The 18,522-nt window shown below is 44.9% G+C and overlaps 2 long non-coding RNA genes across 2 annotated transcripts; both read left to right on the top strand.

The window, feature by feature from the left end:
* The first annotated feature begins 1,065 nt into the window (after positions 1-1,065).
* LOC310859715 lies at positions 1,066-14,355 on the top strand. The gene is made up of 5 exons (XR_014569332.1): positions 1,066-1,261; positions 1,347-1,434; positions 1,584-1,862; positions 1,964-2,023; positions 14,336-14,355. It is a non-coding gene; the product is annotated as an uncharacterized lncRNA (long non-coding RNA).
* A 2,160-nt stretch (positions 14,356-16,515) lies between these two features.
* Positions 16,516-17,329, top strand: LOC310860744. Its single transcript, XR_014569420.1, has 3 exons — positions 16,516-16,580; positions 16,704-16,841; positions 17,143-17,329. It is a non-coding gene; the product is annotated as an uncharacterized lncRNA (long non-coding RNA).
* The last annotated feature ends 1,193 nt before the right edge of the window (positions 17,330-18,522 follow it).

Raw genomic sequence — 18,522 nt, 5'->3', positions numbered from 1 at the left:
GAGTGGGGCTGGAAGCACACACGGGAGTGTGTACCCCCCATAAAACAAGTGTCAAATGGAGAGCCGCACACATACTTCGAGACCCACCTGGCTCGGATCGGGGACGAGTAGCAGAAGACGGGACCCTCGTAGGGAACGGCCGCCCACCTCTCGTTAAGGTCGCAGTAAGACAAACGTTCTCTCTCTATCACCCGTGTTATTAACACATTGAGTACGCCGACTGCCTTCAAAATATAGGCTATAGAATACCGGAGGTGTCTGATCGCTTTTACTTTGAAAGCCATGAACCGGAAACACTTTCCTAAAAAAGTTGACTTTACAAAGTGACCTCAACATCCCCGATCATCTTAATATATTGTTTTACGCTCCAAAAAGCGTTCATATTTTGCGGGAGAGACGGATGAGGAGCAGAAAATAAGCGCCAGCATATCGCTCTATTCATCACCACGGAGAGCGCCCTGGATTAGGAGCTACGAGTCATTCTTTCCGTCTCGCTAACGTGGGAGTCAATAATAAGCTAATAGTTGCACTGAGCGTTAGCATACGGCAAGCGAAAAGCGAAATGCCAAAAAAATAAATAGGAAAAATTCTGAATATTAATATCTCGCCCCGCATCGCTGGGATGTCGCTAGGACGTCCTCACACGTCCTTAGAACTCTACTCTACTCTATCCTATGACGTTCTCAGGCGTCCTACGTGCTGTAAGTGTTAAGAAGAGGCGCTCGCAGACGCTTGAGTAGCTAAGGATAATAACGAAGATTGTGAATGAAGGAAGTCACCCTGTTGATGCTTAATGAAGACTGTGAATGAAGAAAGTCACCATGTTGTTGCGTACTGAAGACTGTGAATGAAGATAACCCGTAGATGGTTGTGGAAGCTAGCATGCTCTAGATAAAGTGTCACATTAAACCTGTGAATGAAGACAGGCCATGTTATGTTTAGCTCACCCTTTGAAGAGACTTTAAGTTGGCGAGAGCCCGCCTTGCACCGGTGAAAGAAGACCGTTAGAAACTAGAGTGCTCAGGTTCTGTTAACCAACTGTATTCCATTTTTCACTTCAGACCATGCCGTTTGCTGTGGTCATATTCCTGGAGGAAAATAAGGTTGCCGTTGTACCACTGTCCTGGTGCACTGAGACAGGGCAGTGTTATTGGCCAACATATACATCACAGAACCACATTAACAGATCAGTGACTGCACAGGAGGAAGCGGCTGACTCCTGGCCTCTGTATTCGAAGTGTTAAAGTGTTAAAGACACGAGGTCAGTGTTTTTCTTTTGAATTTAATATATTCATTGAAGATTTGTAGTTCAACCCTACTTAATTATGCCTCGTCTAAACTTGTAGACACGGAGGTAGAAGCAAGGCAGTGCCTTCAGCGGGCAGAAGCTGGCTCAGAGATAGAGTCGGACATGGACGGCAGAAGGAAACGAAAGTAGGTTAACCCATTCAGGGCGGGAACCCCTTTTGCTGTTTTAAGCATTATGTTATACTTTGTGGTGGACATTTTGAATATATTCTAAATGGGTTAATTAAGCTGGGTCAACAATGGCATGGCATTCCTAAACTTATTATCTTTTCTAGACCAAACACGCGCTACGACTCAGTTGAGGACGCCGCACCACCCAGAAAGCACCACCGGTCCATGGGCAGTAAAGAGAACGCACACAGAACACACATCCTCCAGTCGAGCGCAGGATCTCAAAGACAAGAGCAGTAATGAATTACTTTATCGATATGCAAATTGAAATGGTCTTAAGCAACAAAAAAAACTTTATTTGAATTGCAAATTGTATTTGTCTTTAGGAAATCTACCAGTCCATGTGGTGAAGACTGCAGGTGTCCCAGTGTTGAGTCCTAGTGGTGGGTAGTTTAGTTTTTTGTGACAATATGTGCTTATTATTATTGCAGTGTTTAAAATGTATACACTGTTTTTACAAACTGCCTTAACTAATGTGTTTTAGTGTCTGAATCACCAAACACTATGTGGCGGCCACCAGTGAACCATGATGGCAGTAGTGATGGTTAGTAATTATTTGATCAGATTTTTGTTTATCAATAATCAGTGCTTGGTGTGTGTGTGTGTGTGTGTGTGTGTGTGTGTATATATATATATATATATATATATATATATATATATATATATATATAATATTTCAACAATCAGTTTTGAGTTGTATTTTCAAATGTGTCAACCGTCTGTGTTTTAGCTCGTCCAAATCCTAGCTATCCTCCTCACAGAGTCTATATTGGCCATGCACACTCTTCAGCCCAGTTACATCATTGAGAGAGGATGACAGTTATGACACTGGTTAGTTATTTTCTTTTCTGACCGTATTTGTATACAGTGGGAAGAAGTGTACAAATCACTGCTTATATTGTAGTGAAACAATCACTGCAACTCTGCATTTATTGACCACATTTCCTTGAGTAGGTGCCATTCTGAAGGAGATTCTGCTGCAGAATCGTCTTCTGATGAAGGAGGTGACTAGATTCACAAAGACGGTAGCCACTGTACATCAGGAGATGCTGGAGAAGAGATGAAGGACCTGAGAACTGTTAACTGTGAGTATACGACCCAATAAAGCATTACACTTGTTTACAAGAGGGTCCGCCTTGTCCAATTCATCAAATCACCTGAAAACTAAGGATTAACCCATTTTGGGCGGGAACCCCTTTGTTGTTAAGCATTGTTATACTTAAGCCATTGAAAAATAGCAGATCTACAAGCTCATAATACGGCATGCTATCTTTGAAAGATAAATGGGTTAAATCCTAAATTTCCTCACCTAAAGTCCAGCTTCATATACACACCGTAAAACAACCCATTAAACCTTTCCCTCCCCCCCCCCCCCCCGTAGGTGGACACATGACTGAGGTAAAGGAGGATGTCCGTCATCTGAGGCAGGATGTCCATCACTTGTAGCAACTGCCACACAAGTTAAAGATGATTTATTTTAATAACAACATTTAAAAGTACATGTTCTATTATTTAATATTTCTAATTAACGCCATCTGTCAAGGGTAAGGTCCTATAAATTCTGTGCTGTCTATTGTGTGATTTTGTTATTATTTGGGGGGTTTTAAACACTATGTTTATGATTTGATATATTTTGAGTGACATGGGTCTGGAGTTGGACGGACGCCCATAAAGTAGGCGGAGGTTACCGGCCTGTCAGGTAGACGGAGAGAGACAGCCAAACAAACAGGGAGTCTACGAGGGACCTGGACACGTTTGTTCTCTAAACATCTCTACTAAAGAAAGCTATAGCTACACGAACGATAACGCTCACGGTGGGGAGAGGCGCGAGACGTTCTGCCACCGGTGAGATCGTTCGTCCTTTATTTATTTATTTACTTCAACGTCCCGCGGGGATCCGAGGGTTTTCTTCCTCTTCGTTTGGAGTAGCAGATACCTGGATTACGTTCGCTACGGGGATGGATTAAGTTCTGTTTATCACCTTTACTTTACTTTGGAGGGAGTTTTACGTTGTGAACGGAACTCTGGGGGCAACAGACTTTGGTTGTAAACATCCACGGAACGATAAGAAACAATAAGAACGGGCGTGCGTGTGTGAGACACGGACACTCGATTTCATTAATTTACTCATTCATTTCATTCAACTCTGTATAACTGTTGCTTTGAACTATAGATAAAAGGTTGACGTGAGCTTTGCTTTTGACTGTGTTTTCTGCTGCTTATTTAGGTATTTTCATTACATTCCACTTTATCAGTTGTGTCCTAAGAGGAGATCATTCACAACCCGTGATTTAAATAATTAGTAGCAGTGATAGAAATATCTGACCGTTACACACTTACGGACAATGCATGGCCCTACCCACTTGGCGCCACCAGAGAACCTTGGGCTCCGCTTGACCAGCATCGACGCATTGAATCAGCTCGAGAAGACGCTCGCTGAAGATGACGGCACGGTTGGTGATGGCATCGTAAGTTTTAATTTGCAGACCATGTAATGCTGAATCTATTTATTGTACTTATTTCCATGGTGTTGGATGTTTGTCTTAAAGATATTTTTGGGGACTTCCGGTACGACCGCAGCAGAGAATGGCAGGCTGAAATAGCGCTCCTCCACTTAGTTGTTAATTTTCCCCCAGCATCATTTAAACAAGACTCATGAACCGTTCAAAAATAACCGAAGGGGAGAGATTAGGGAGGAATGAAGTTGGAAAGCCTTCACGTCGGCAAAAAAACGAGAATACAGACATGGAAAAAGACGACCCAGCTAATGCTAGCACTACTAGCATTGCAGCTAACAATAACAACACTGAAGCTAACTTGCTAGCCTCGGTGCTGGCCGAGATCCGGGCAATCCGCCCCGAAATGAAGAAAGAACTAGACTCCTTCCGTGATATACTGAGAGAGGATATGAAGAAAGAACTATCAGACTTCAGAGACGAGATAAATCAATCCCTGGGCACAGTCAGAGGGGAATTGGCAGCCACAACAACACGGGTAGCCGACGTCGAGCAACGTGTTGTTGAAATGGAGGACCGCAACGCTGAATTGGAAGAAGCTCTCCAGGCTATGTATCTCCTGCAGGAAACCGCTGATGCAAAGCTTCTTGATTTTGAAATGCGAGCACGGAGAAACAACATGCGCATATACAATGTTGCAGAGGGAGAAGAAAGTGGCGACATATTGGACTTTGTGACCAAACTCCTGAGAACTGAGGTGGGTGTACCAGCTGATCTCATCCTGGGGATTCAGCGTTGCCACAGAGCCCTGGGGCCGAAACCACAGATGGGAGCCCCACCGAGATCAATAGTTCTCAATTTTCTAGAAGACATCACCAAGGAGCAAGTACTATCCACTGCTTGGAGAAAAGGAGTGGTCCTCTACAAAAACAAGAGAATTTATTTTGACAACGACTACCCAGCAGAAATAAAGAAGAAAAGAGGAGAATATGCAGGAATAAGAAAATTTCTCAAAAATGCAGGGATAAAATTCCGTACACCACCTCCTGCCAAACTGAAGGTACTCTTCTCTACTGGTCCCAAAATCTACAACGATGCAAATGAGGCTGCGGAAGACCTGAGGAAGAGAGGCTTCAGCCTACCAGAAGAGGGAGCCCCAGCACAACCTACTGGAGGAGCACCATCGTCTGGCCCACAGCAGCATTCATGGATGAAGGTGGGAAGCAAGCGCAAACAACAACCCACCTATGCAGAGCAGATGCGAGAGAAGCTGCGCCGCTTCCAACACAATCACCAGGACCGGGAGAAGACGGAGGGGACATGATACACCAACAAGGACGAATCAGAATCCACCCTACTTCCACCCCGCCCATACACAAACGCGTCACCACCCCCAGGAATTCCAGGAAACCGGAGGCGAATTTGAAGGCCCCCGAATATCGCCTTAACCATGACACAAGCACAGACACAAGCACAACATCGCTGGGAAGTTTTGGAAGCCGGATATCTTGAGTCATTGGCATCAGTGGAGAGAGAGAGAGTGGAGAGAATAGTGAAATGGAAATGGTATGGTGGATGCGTGGGGAATGTTGCGGGGTTCCCGTTGGCAGCGCTTTTACTTCAAGTCCCGTTTCTCGATGAACCTGGATTTCTGGCAACTTTGGTAGAGATCACCATTGTGCCCCTGCTTACCACGGGTGTTGGGTACCATGTTGGTACCTGGGTGGCTGAAAAACTTGCACTGTTGATGTGATATAAGTGACTTTTTTTTTTTTTTTTTTTGCTATTTCTATAGTTTTTTTATTGAACCATGGAAATCAACCATTTTCATAATTAACAACTGTATAAAATTGTCTATTTGTACGTTAAACATTTTTTGGCAGGAAACATTGTTGTAAATGCAATTATTCTTTTTGTTAAAAGACAAAGACAAACAAATAATATACCAAAACAAAACAAATCTGAAACCATAATAATTACAAAAAGGTAGGCCTACATTCATTTTTTTCTTTTCAAAGCTTATGTGCTCGCTTTCACTGAGAGGTATAGAGCAGCGTTGGGTTCCCCTGAGTTTAAACTGTAAAGCCGGAGTTAAATACTTCATTCCACACGCCCTGACAGTTGTCGCACAACGAAAAGTTGCAGAGCTACAAGCTCACAATGTCACAGCGCTGCTATTTTCTGGTGCGCGACAACAAAGTAGATAATCTAACTTTGTAAATGACCCACACTGACTGCTCCACCTGCTGTGCAGCTGAAGCCACAATGAGCACATTTATAAAAACCGCAACGTTACTGCAGAAAGGAGACCGTGAGCATGTCAAATCAAACACACTAAACCCTACACTATATCCTTTTCAATTCACATCTGCTCAAAACAGCAGAAAACACTGTTCCAGCAGAAAAAGGAAAAGAACAATACGTTTCACCGATGTCCATCTCACAAACATTCATGCTGACCTTATATTGTTATCAGCATCTAACATCATCATCATAATAATAAAACAAAAAGGTAGAATAATAACCTGACGTAGTGGGTAACTTCACAGACTGTATTAAAGTCTTTTTTTCAACATCTAAAAAACAAGATGTGTATGTAACTATTAACCAGAATGAACGGCTACAGCTGACAGCTCCACTAGGGGTCAGTATAGCAACAACCCAACAACAGACATAACCTGATATTGTTCACAATCAGAGTTTTGATTGAAAATTTTAACACAAATCTATTAGCACAAAAATATGTTATTCTGAGTTTGTGGATTGGGAATTTGTAAGCATTAATCCTAGTGGGATGTTGCCTGCCTTTCACTGTGGAATATTTTTGATTATTTATGTTGTATTTGACTATTTACCAACATTGGATTGCAGTTGGAATACCAAACAAATCTTTATGCAACTGGAATACAAAAAAAAAAGAAAAGCTTGACACAGTTTCAGACATTTTTTGTGTCAAACATTCTAATATTTTAGGAATCAATTTCAACCCAGAAGTTACATTATTGGTAAATTACAAATGATTTGGTAAAGAAAGTACAAGCTCAGTGTTATACCATTTTCATCTGGGCTTGTTGGTTGTCTAGCAAAAAGCACACACAGTTGTAATCAAATGATAGGTATAGTGTAGGTTTGAGGACATTGAAAATGACAAAGTAATACACAAAGATAGAATGCATTTTTAGACTGAGCTCTTGCCAATACACAACGGTGACCTCAACAATCTTTGGTTTATATTGTTTGCTTGTCAAAATAAAGTTAATGTTGATTGTGAAAAAAAAAAAAAAAAAAAAAGATATTTTTGGATTTTCATTGTAGGTCTCGCATCTAGCAACGAAGGGTGGGAGGGATGTGAAAGACGCAGTGTATAGGATGATGCCCCTCTTGATGACAGATGCTGTGGCGCAAGACATCAATTGGACCGGGTTCAAGAACACCCGGTTCAAAGAACTGAAACTCAAGGACATTTTGCATAGTAAGTACTGATTATGTGGACTAAAATGAAGTAAATGTACAGTAATTTGTTCAATGTATGACCTTGTTGTTCTGTCATTCCAGAGGCTTTGAGATCTATCGAGAGCTGCAAGGGGGTGACCGAGGCGGTGTTTCAAGACCAGCTGCAGCGGTACCTGAAAGGAGCTCAGGAAGAAAACAACCACGCACGCCAGGCAGCCCCGCAGCTCAAACGGTGACCGCTATATAGCAACAAGTTGTCTTTTTAAATAGCGATGCAACACGTTGTGAGCTTGTAGCTATTTTCAAATAGCCAAAGACGTGTATGTATGTGTTTAATGTATGTGGTTAATGTATGTTTTGAAAATTAAAGAAAAGAGGGTAGGTACCCTCACAAAAAACATGCAGTAATCCTGGTCACTAAACTGCCTCCCCCTGGCCAGCCAGGGCGCCTGATGGAGGGGAAAGGAACTGGTTGGAATAACGTGTTCCTTCCATGCGCTACGTCCAACCAGGGAAACTCCCCCCTGTCAGGTGTAAAGGAGCAACTTGGACACTCAGGCATTACTGATGTGTAGCAAAATAATAATATAACATTTAAGACCCAATATTTTTACAAATGTGCAGCAAAATATAATATATCTTAAATTTGTAATAACATTTAAGGCATAATATATATTTTTAAATGCTATTTTTTAAATGCTAAATGCAGAGACGGCAAGGAGCTGGGCATCAGAGACTCTGATATGGACTACGTACATACTGACGCCATTATTAATTATAGCAATTATGGAGGACCTCTCATATGCGTCTCCTAATGCCTAATGACTTTTGACCTCTGACCTTTAGATTACCTGCCATTTTGAATTATATATAAATACAATAATAATGTCCATAATGTCTTTTAAAAACACATGATTTCGAAAATCACCTAATTTAAATATGTCCCTGTGACCGACTAGTCACTACCCAGGGCAAGGAAGGACACAACACAGTGCAGCTTTCTTAAATACACTGGTTTATTCCTCTCAGTTCATGAAATAATTCACGTTAATATTACTTTACACAGAAGAGCAGATAGCTCTCCATGCACAACAGGTGCACAGCCACACCCACCTCTGAGCCCAGTTCTAGTTTGACTCAGGCCAGGTGTGACTGCTTAAATCAGTCATCCTCCATCTCACAGTTCCACTATAAATAACTTATTTTTATTTTTAGGACACCACAATGCTTTTCCAATGGGACACCATTGTCCCATTGGACAGTTTGACCAAACATTTGTGTTTGATTGCTGGTCTGATCGTCTGTACCTTTGTTAAATTGACGCAGAATGATCAACATTTGCCCTACTCTATGCTGAATTGAAGTGGACTCTGTCCAATACTTTTTTTTTCCCTCCCTGGAAATAAATGTTTGGGTTTCCGAGGCTATACAACACTGACCATCATCCATCAAAAGTATAACTAAATAATATACTAATGTATTTTCTTTTCTCATCAGATTGGACAGATCACCTTCACTGTAATCAAAATACACCCCTGCACACCCGGACTCACACGCACAAATGGACCCATGAACTTACAACTGGTTGACATTGCACATTGCACATCCTACACCATCACAGACAGCTGTACGTCAACCGTTAGAGACAGTCTCAACGTGAAACACGATAGTTAATACAGTCGTAAACTCGATCAGTCAGGATCATGGAAGGTTTGGAGGTGGATTTCACATTACAACGTGCTGTCGAGACACTGAAGACGCCGAGAGACAAGTCTCTACAAACGGTGGATTTTATCATTTATCTCATTCCGATCACTCTAAAAATAAGAACATGGCTGTTTTAAACTGTTCTTTTTAATACACCCAGTCTGTTTTAATGATCGGAATCACAGTTTTTATGTACAAGACATACAACCGACCAGCTCCCACCTGGGCTGCTGTCAGTAGCCTACCACCGCTAGCCTGACAGGTAGCAGAGGCTAGTCTGACAGCTCTGCTCCTGCTGCGTTTTTCTACCGTCGGTATCTCATCTTATCACTACATCAACCTGGATCTCCACCTGTACCATCCTGTCGGGGCAAACTCTGTCCTGGCATCAGCGGAAGCTAACCAAGAAACCGCTACCGACGGGGAGCCTGACGGAAACCGGCTTTCCTGAATCCATCAACGCGGAGACAACACACCGGACCGGGCCACGTACGTGGCCCTCGCGGGTAGGTCTCACTCCTGCACAGCATTACTACTGTTCATAATCCTGCTTTGAGTCAGCTCACCGCACCGGGCCACCACTTGTGTGGCCCTCGCGGGTAGGTGCCGGCCCGGGCTACTACGTGCCTTACCCCTAGCCTCATTTGATAATCCAAAACCACACTGTTAATTTCACAATTTACTCGCCAAAGATATTTTTTTACCCTCAGCCACCATGCCCACGGGCATGGCTTCACCTACCGTGTCGCCCGACTGTGGCAGTTGTCATGGGCTGTTCCAGGAGGTGTCCGATCTAAGGATGAGGGTGTCACGGCTCCATCAGATCAAGGACGACGAGACCTTCATCGACTCCATGTGGCCGGACAACGATGATACAGCCTCCTGGTCACTGGTCACACGTGGTAAACACGGGGGCCCCCAGCCCCCTGTACTTCCATGCCATGCCCAGCCTCTCACCACCAGAAATAGTTTCCTTCTACTGAGCAGCATTGAAGATTTCCCTCCACTGTCCGCTCATAATGTTCCACCATCAAACCCGGGACAGTCCAAAGGCTTACTGGCCCCTCCGCCCCTTTCTGTTAGATCCAAGCTGTCAGCCTCAGAACAAAAAAAGAGTCGGAAACTAATGCTACAGGCAGCCGTACGATTTAGATCCCAGTCGTCGGTGTCTCAGCTACCGGCCTCTCCGAATGTTATACTCCCGTCTCCAAATCCCAGTGAAATAATCCCAACTCTAGCCAATACCTGGGAATGGCCTAGGAGTACACCAACGCAGCATAGGCTCCCATCTCCACAAAATAAGCAATATTCTCAGGTCGCTCCAGGAGTCCAACACCCTAAAAACAAGGGTCTAAATAAGAATCCTCCGTCCACAGCGACTCCATCGATTGCGATAATTTCTGATTCGATCCTTAGAAATGTAAAGGTTCCACGTGCTGAAGTGTTTTGCTTCCCTGGAGCCACCATTCCTGTCCTGATCGAAAAGCTACCAGGTGTAATCGATTCACTACCTATTTCAATCAAGAAAATGATCATTCATGTCGGGACCAATGACCAATCCCGTTGTCACTCGGAACTGACGAAGGAGCATTTTTTACAAATGATTGACATTTTAACTAGCAGCAAACTGCCCTGTTTTATATCTGGTCCCATCCCAACGTTGTCTCGCGGCGACACGTATTACAGTAGAATCCTTGCTTTTAACACTTGGACCAAACGATTCTGCTCCACCCACGATTTTAACTTCATAGACAACTTTAACTTGTTCTGGTGCCGTCCCTCCTTTTTTAATCACGACGGACTCCACCCGAATAGACAGGGTGCCCAGGCACTATCAGCTAATATCGGTTACAATGTACGCATCGTGGACCAGTCCACTCTCAGACGTCTACAGCTTGTCCAAAATGCCGCTGCGCGCCTACTCACTGGCACGAGGAGGCGTGATCATATCACTCCGGTTCTTGCCTCCCTCCACTGGCTTCCCGTTAAATTTAGAATTGATTTTAAGATTCTATTATTTGTTTTTAAATCCCTAAACGGTTTGGCCCCCCTGTATTTATCGGCACTCATGGTCCCTTACACCCCATCCAGGGCCCTGAGGTCAGCTGACCAGCGGCTCCTGACTGTGCCCAATTCCAATTACAGGTCCAGAGGTGACCGCGCCTTTTCGGTGGCCGGCCCCAAACTCTGGAACTGTCTGCCCCTTCATATTAAGTCTGCTCCCTCCTTAGAGACATTTAAGTCCTTACTCAAAACCCATTTCTTCTCCCTGGCTTTCAATGTTTGACCTAATTAACCTGTGTACTTTTTTTGTGTTGCTTTGATTTTGTTTTACTATGTCACTTGTGTCATGTTTCCTGTACAGCACTTTGGTTGGCCTTCTGGTCTTTGAAAATGTGCTCTATAAATAAAATTTGATTTGATTTGATTTGATCACCAATGTCACTCACCGCACATTCCCCAATTCATCACTAACCACCACCAAATCCTCCACAATCACACCCCTTCACACACCACTGTCATTCCCCCCTCAATTCACGCATCGCCACTAGGGGGCGCAAAAAAGTACCTGAGCGCCAGTTTCTATACTTTTTTTTTTTTTTTTTTGCCCAATGTTATACACGTTAAAGACGTCGTCGGCGCTGTGGGAGTATCAAAAAAAGCAGTTAATTAAGTCCTTGGCAGACATTGAGTTAAAATAGACACCCCATGCACCATCGAGCACTATCACGGGAGAAATTGTAGGAGAACTAAACACTGATAATATTGCGTGTGCACTTTGTAATCACATCCACAACTCATTTGACCACAATAAGACCACAAACACCTGCACTAACTGTCACATGACCCAAAGAACTCACAGATTTATCACACACAATTCCGGCACAGTAGTTATACAACCCCCACAACACACAGAACTCACCAGACTACACTCACAATGGGCACTATACGCACTTATTTAAACACATATAAACTCACTCACCTCACAACAGCAGCCACTATCACAGAGCACCTTTTGGACCAAGAGCACTCACCTCACAACAGCAGCCACTATCACAGAGCACCTTTTGGACCAAGAGCACATCACTATTCAATACACCCCATCACTGACTATTATATCCATCACACACTCCCAAACACCCCCAGAGCACGAGAGCACCAGCCCCACCCACTCCACCACATCATCAACATTTTGAACTCATTGAACAATTTTTTTTTTGCAACTTTTTATTTATATTATGGAAATTGTTTTATTTTTATTTTTTATGGTTGAAAAACTGTTTAAAAATATATATAATGAATTCAATCTTTGTTAATATGTTGTCTTATGTTTTGAAGAAAGTTATGTTCACTTTAGCACTTTTTGCATTTTGCAGTCAACCTAATGAACAAATAATGTTCACCTACTAAAATGGTAAATGGTGCATTTATATAGCGCCTTTATCCAAGGCGCTTTACAGAGATTGTGCATTACATACACCCATTCACACACACATTCATACACCGATGGCAGCGGAAATCATGCAAGGCACCAACTAGCACATCGGGAGCAATTAGGGGTTCAGTGTCTTGCTCAAGGACACTTCGACAGTAACTCTGGGGGAGCCCGGGTTCGAACTGGCTCAACTAGTGAATAACTATAGGGGCTATGTCACGATCACCGATTGAAATAACCTCTTAAATGTAGACCTAATATACCCACATACTGTATATCAACTGTATGGGCAAACTTTAGTGTTAGTGTTTAATTGCAAACGTCTGAAATTGAATTGGTTTATCATGAATCCATCAGCCATACAGTCGACTCGACCAATATGGACCTGGCATCACCATTGATATGCATCCAAGGTCGGTCATTCCTATTGTTTCAAGCTGTGACAAACATTAGAAAACTCTGAATTGAATGGCTGTGCAGCGGGCAACGTGCGTCTTCAAACTAGGGCGGCCTCCAGGGCAGCCCCGTACGTCATTGAGTGATATGTCGCAACATCGAGCAGAAAAAGAAGTGTGCATGTATATTAAGGGCGCGTTCGGAAATGCGCCCTGAACGCACTGGTGTGCTCTCTTGTCGTTCGTTTATTCAGTGCACTCAGTGCGTTGTCGTTCTAAAATCCAGTGCGCTGCGCACCGGGTGTGCCGAGTGCACGCACCCTGAGCAACCCTACCCTCAGGGTAGGGTTGCTCAGGGTGAATGGTGTGTTGTAACTGGTCGTTCGTAAATAAGGCACACTGAACGCACTTTGTGACATCACCGCCCACCACACTCAACAAACTGACCACATTCCCGGTGCGCATAGCCGAGGGAGGGAGGGAGGGAGAGAGAGAGAGAGAGAGAGAGGAGGGAGGGAGGGAGGGAGAGAGTGAGAGAGAGAGAGAGAGAGGGGGGGAGGGAGTGATGGAGAGAGAGAGAGAGAGAGGGACGGACGGACGGACGGACGGAGACGGACAGACGATTTGGGATGGGGGAGGAAGGGAGAGAGGGGGCCGGGCGAGAGAGAGAGATGTATGTGTAACGATCTCTGACAGAAAATGCATAATCTTTATAGTTTCATAAAGTATTACTCAAGTGTTAATGTAACAGCTCTGTTTACACCTTTATTTCATAAGTTGTTTTTATTCCACTTTTGCTTTGGCAATGTAAACGTACGTTTATTATGCCAATATGATAATATGCCAATAATAATTAATTAATCTCCTAAATAAACTATCGTTAATTGTTTTGTTGGTGAACGGTGTCATTCTTTTAGAAGAAAAAAGGGGGAAAAAAGTCCAGTCACACACACACACACATACACACGTAAATTGCTTCACCTGTGGAACCAGCTGCAACTAATTATAATTAAGCCTATATAGGCAAGATCATTGTTGCGCTTGCTTCATTCATCTCAAATCATTCTACGCAACAAGAACAACGGCAATAACATGGAGAGTCGACACACAAAAAGGGACAAAGAGCTCCACAGCTTACGAGTCGACATGGATCGTCTTTTAAGCGCAAGCTTGAAGGCCGCAGAGCAAATGCAAGAAATGCAGGCAATGCTTAAAGCTCTGCATCTTCACGAGGATCAGCCGTCGAAAGCCACTGTGGCAGCGTCTACACAGACGGACCATGGGGCCATGCTGGACGTCGCCTGCTCTGCAAACCTGCCGTGGAAGCCAGCGCTGGGAAAAGCTGAGAGGAACCGACGTCTTTAATAATAATTATTTTATATATATATATTTATTTTAATGTGTTATAGATCATCCAAGTCCCTCACCAAGACATCCTCCGGGGCTTGTTCACAGCAGTGATGGTTTGTATCTTTTGTAACTCATCCTGTGTTAGTGTATCAACAATCAGTTTTGAGTTGTATTCCTCCGTAGAGGAACTGTCAAGCTGGATCAGAAGTTGTGCGACACGCCAGGCTGTGAAAACCTGATGTCAGGAATGGACACACACAGCCAATGTGTCCATTGCCTGGGCCCGGACCATGCGTGGAAGGCCGTGCAGGACAGGCGGGCCGTCCAGAGCAACGCGGAAAGTCCGGTGGAATGGTGTGAGTTTTGCCGACAGATAGACACTTTTATGGTCAACAAAAGGTGGAAGCGCGTAGGTGGGGCCGGGGCCTCCTCACAGACTGACGGGGCGGTAGAAAGTGGGGCAGGGGCCTCCTCACAGACTGACGGGGCGGTAGAAAGTGGTGCTGGGGCCTCATCACAGACTGACGGGGCGGTAGAAAGTGGTGCTGGGGCCTCATCACAGACTGACGGGCGGTAGAAAGTGGGGCAGGGGCCTCCTCACAGACTGACGGGGCGGTAGAAAGTGGTGCTGGGGCCTCATCACAGACTGACGGGGCGGTAGAAAGTGGGGCAGGGGCCTCCTCACAGACTGACGGGGCGGTAGAAGATGGGGCCAGGGGCCCAGAACCTGACCTCCCGCCCTCGGCGCAAAAAGGAGTCAGGCTGCCTTACATGCGCCCTTTTCCCAATCGTCGGGACAGCATGGTCGCCACGGTCCAGTCCACCCCCATTCGCCCTCCTGTAGAGGACACCACCACAGATGTTCAATTTTACGGTATCCCGGGCTAAGACATTCCGGGCTTAAAGTTCTCCATGGACATTGGACACTGCACTAGCGCTGCCATATTGCACTTTTGTGTGTGTGTGTGTGTGTGTGTGTGTGTGTGTGTGTGTGTGTGTGTGTGGGTGTGTGTGTTATTTTATATATATATATTTATTTTAATGTGTTATAGATCATCCAAGTCCCTCACCAAGACATCCTCCGGGGCTTGTTCACAGCAGTGATGGTTTGTATCTTTTGTAACTCATCCTGTGTTAGTGTATCAACAATCAGTTTTGAGTTGTATTCCTCCGTAGAGGAACTGTCAAGCTGGATCAGAAGTTGTGCGACACGCCAGGCTGTGAAAACCTGATGTCAGGAATGGACACACACAGCCAATGTGTCCATTGCCTGGGCCCGGACCATGCGTGGAAGGCCGTGCAGGACAGGCGGGCCGTCCAGAGCAACGCGGAAAGTCCGGTGGAATGGTGTGAGTTTTGCCGACAGATAGACACTTTTATGGTCAACAAAAGGTGGAAGCGCGTAGGTGGGGCCGGGGCCTCGATCCTCACAGACTGACGGGGCGGTAGAAAGTGGGGCAGGGGCCGCCTCACAGACTGACGGGGCGGTAGAAAGTGGGGCAGGGGCCTCATCACAGACTGACGGGGCGGTAGAAAGTGGTGCTGGGGCCTCATCACAGACTGACGGGGCGGTAGAAAGTGGGGCAGGGGCCTCCTCACAGACTGACGGGGCGGTAGAAGATGGGGCCAGGGGCCCAGAACCTGACCTCCCGCCCTCGGCGCAAAAAGGAGCCAGGCTGCCTTACATGCACCCTTTTCCCAATCGTCGGGACAGCATGGTCGCCACGGTCCAGTCCACCCCCATTCGCCCTCCTGTAGAGGACACCACCACAGATGTTCAATTTTACGGTATCCCGGGCTAAGACATTCCGGGCTTAAAGTTCTCCATGGACATTGGACACTGCACTAGCGCTGCCATATTGCACTTTTGTGTGTGTGTGTGTGTGTGTGTGTGTGTGTGTGTGTGTGTGTGTGTGTGTGTGTGTGTGTGTGTGTGTGTGTGTGTGTGTGTGTGTGTGTGCCTTTCTCCGGAGCTCACCTCCCGTACGGCCGACAAAACTCGTTTATACTCACCCAGCTATTGTCCATTAGTTTAATTCCAGTTCACATTTAATGGCATAAAATGTGCATTTGGTAAAATATCTCTACTTTCCCACGATATTAAGATGGAATCATGAACCACTTCCTACATGCAGTGAATGCAGTAGCCTAGGGCACACACACACTCACACAGGTGCTGTGATGTGTGGGCTAATTCATGAATAATGTTTTAGCTCGTCCAAATCCTAGCTATCCTCCTCAGAGTCTATATTGGCCATGCACACTCTTCAGCCCAGTTACATCAGGATGACAGTTCTGACACTGGTTAGTTATTTTCTTTTCTGACCGTATTCGTATACAGTGGGCAGAAGTGTACAAATCACTGCTTATATTGTAGTGAAACAATCACTGCAACTCTGCATTTATTGACCACATTTCCTTGTGTAGGTGCCATTCTGAAGGAGATTCTGCTGCAGAATCGTCTTCTGATGAAGGAGGTGACTAGACTCACAAAGACGGTAGCCACTGTACATCAGGAGATGCTGGAGATGAGAGAAGATATGAAGGACCTGAGAACTGTTAACTGTGAGTGGACGACCCAATAAAGCATTACACTTGTTTACAAGAGGGTCCGCCTTGTCCAATTCATCAAATCACCTGAAAACTAAGGATTAACCCATTTTGGGCGGGAACCCCTTTGTTGTTAAGCATTGTTATACTTAAGCCATTGAAAAATAGCAGATCTACAAGCTCATTATACGGCATGCTATCTTTGAAAAATAAATGGGTTAAATCCTAAATTGCCTCACCTAAAGTCCAGCTTCATATACACACCGTAAAACAACCCATTAAACCTTTCCCTCCCCCCCCCCCCCCCCCCCCGTAGGTGGACACATGACTGAGATAAAGGAGGATGTCCGTCATCTGAGGCAGGATGTCCATCACTTACGGACAAAGCATGGCCCTACCCACTTGGCGCCACCAGAGAACCTTGGGCTCCCCTTGACCAGCATCGTCGCATTGAATCAGCTCGAGAAGACGCTCGCTGAAGATGACGGCACGGTTGGTGATGGCATCGTAAGTTTTAATTTGCAGACCATGTAATGCTGAATCTATTTATTGTACTTATTTCCATGATGTTGGATGTTTGTCTTAAAGATATTTTTGGAGATGGACAGCCGATAGGGGCGCATGGAGGTTAGTCGCAGGTTTGCGTAGCTCCTCGGTCGTGACTGTTTCTTTTCATTTATTTAAGGCATACTTTACTTTGCACTTTTATTTTTGTGGAAATATCATACACTATTATTTTTGTTACTTGAATCCTAAATTGTGGCACTGTACAATGAACCTACGCCCCAGAGGGGGCGATCAGAAAACGAACCCGGACCCTACACACGTGCCTCGCATCTAGCAACGAAGGGTGGAAGGGATGTGAAAGACGGTGCCGTGTCATTAGTCAGAAGGTTCATTGTTCCGAAATTACTATCCCTATCTCTAACCCTAACCTAAACCTAACCGCAAGCACGGGAGCAAACCTAAACCTAACCGCAAGCACGGGAGCAGTGCATGTTCGGACTAACGGGACTTCGGATCTATCGGTAGTTCCCGTGAAAGACGCAGTGTACAGGATGATGCCCCTCTTGATGACAGATGCTGTGGCGCAAGACATCAATTGGACCGGGTTCAAGAACACCCGGTTCAAAGAACTGAAACTCAAGGACATTTTGCATAGTAAGTACTGATTATGTGGACTAAAATGAAGTAAATGTACAGTAATTTGTTCAATGTATGACCTTGTTGTTCTGTCATTCCAGAGGCTTTGAGATCTATCGAGAGCTGCAAGGGGGTGACCGAGGCGGTGTTTCAAGACCAGCTGCAGCGGTACCTGAAAGGAGCTCGTGACCGTCACTCGGGAAGAAAACAACCACGCACGCCAGGTAGCCCCGCAGCTCAAACGGTGACCGCTATATAGCAACAAGTTGTCTTTTTAAATAGCGATGCAACACGTTGTGAGCTTGTAGCTATTTTCAAATAGCCAAAGACGTGTATGTATGTGTTTAATGTATGTGGTTAATGTATGTTTTGAAAATTTAAGATTAAAGAAAAGAGGGTAGGTACCCTCACAAAAAACATGCAGTAATCCTGGTCATTAAACTGCCTCCCCCTGGCCAGCCGGGGCGCCTGATGGAGGTGAAAGGAACTGGTTGGAATAACGTGTTCCTGTCTCTGAGATGTTGTAAAGGTATTGGCAATTGGAAATACTCCA

Source organism: Protomyctophum parallelum (assembly GCF_964188405.1).
Source record: "Protomyctophum parallelum genome assembly, chromosome: 6".
NCBI lineage: Eukaryota > Metazoa > Chordata > Actinopteri > Myctophiformes > Myctophidae > Protomyctophum > Protomyctophum parallelum.
This window is presented reverse-complemented; position numbering and strand designations above follow the sequence as displayed.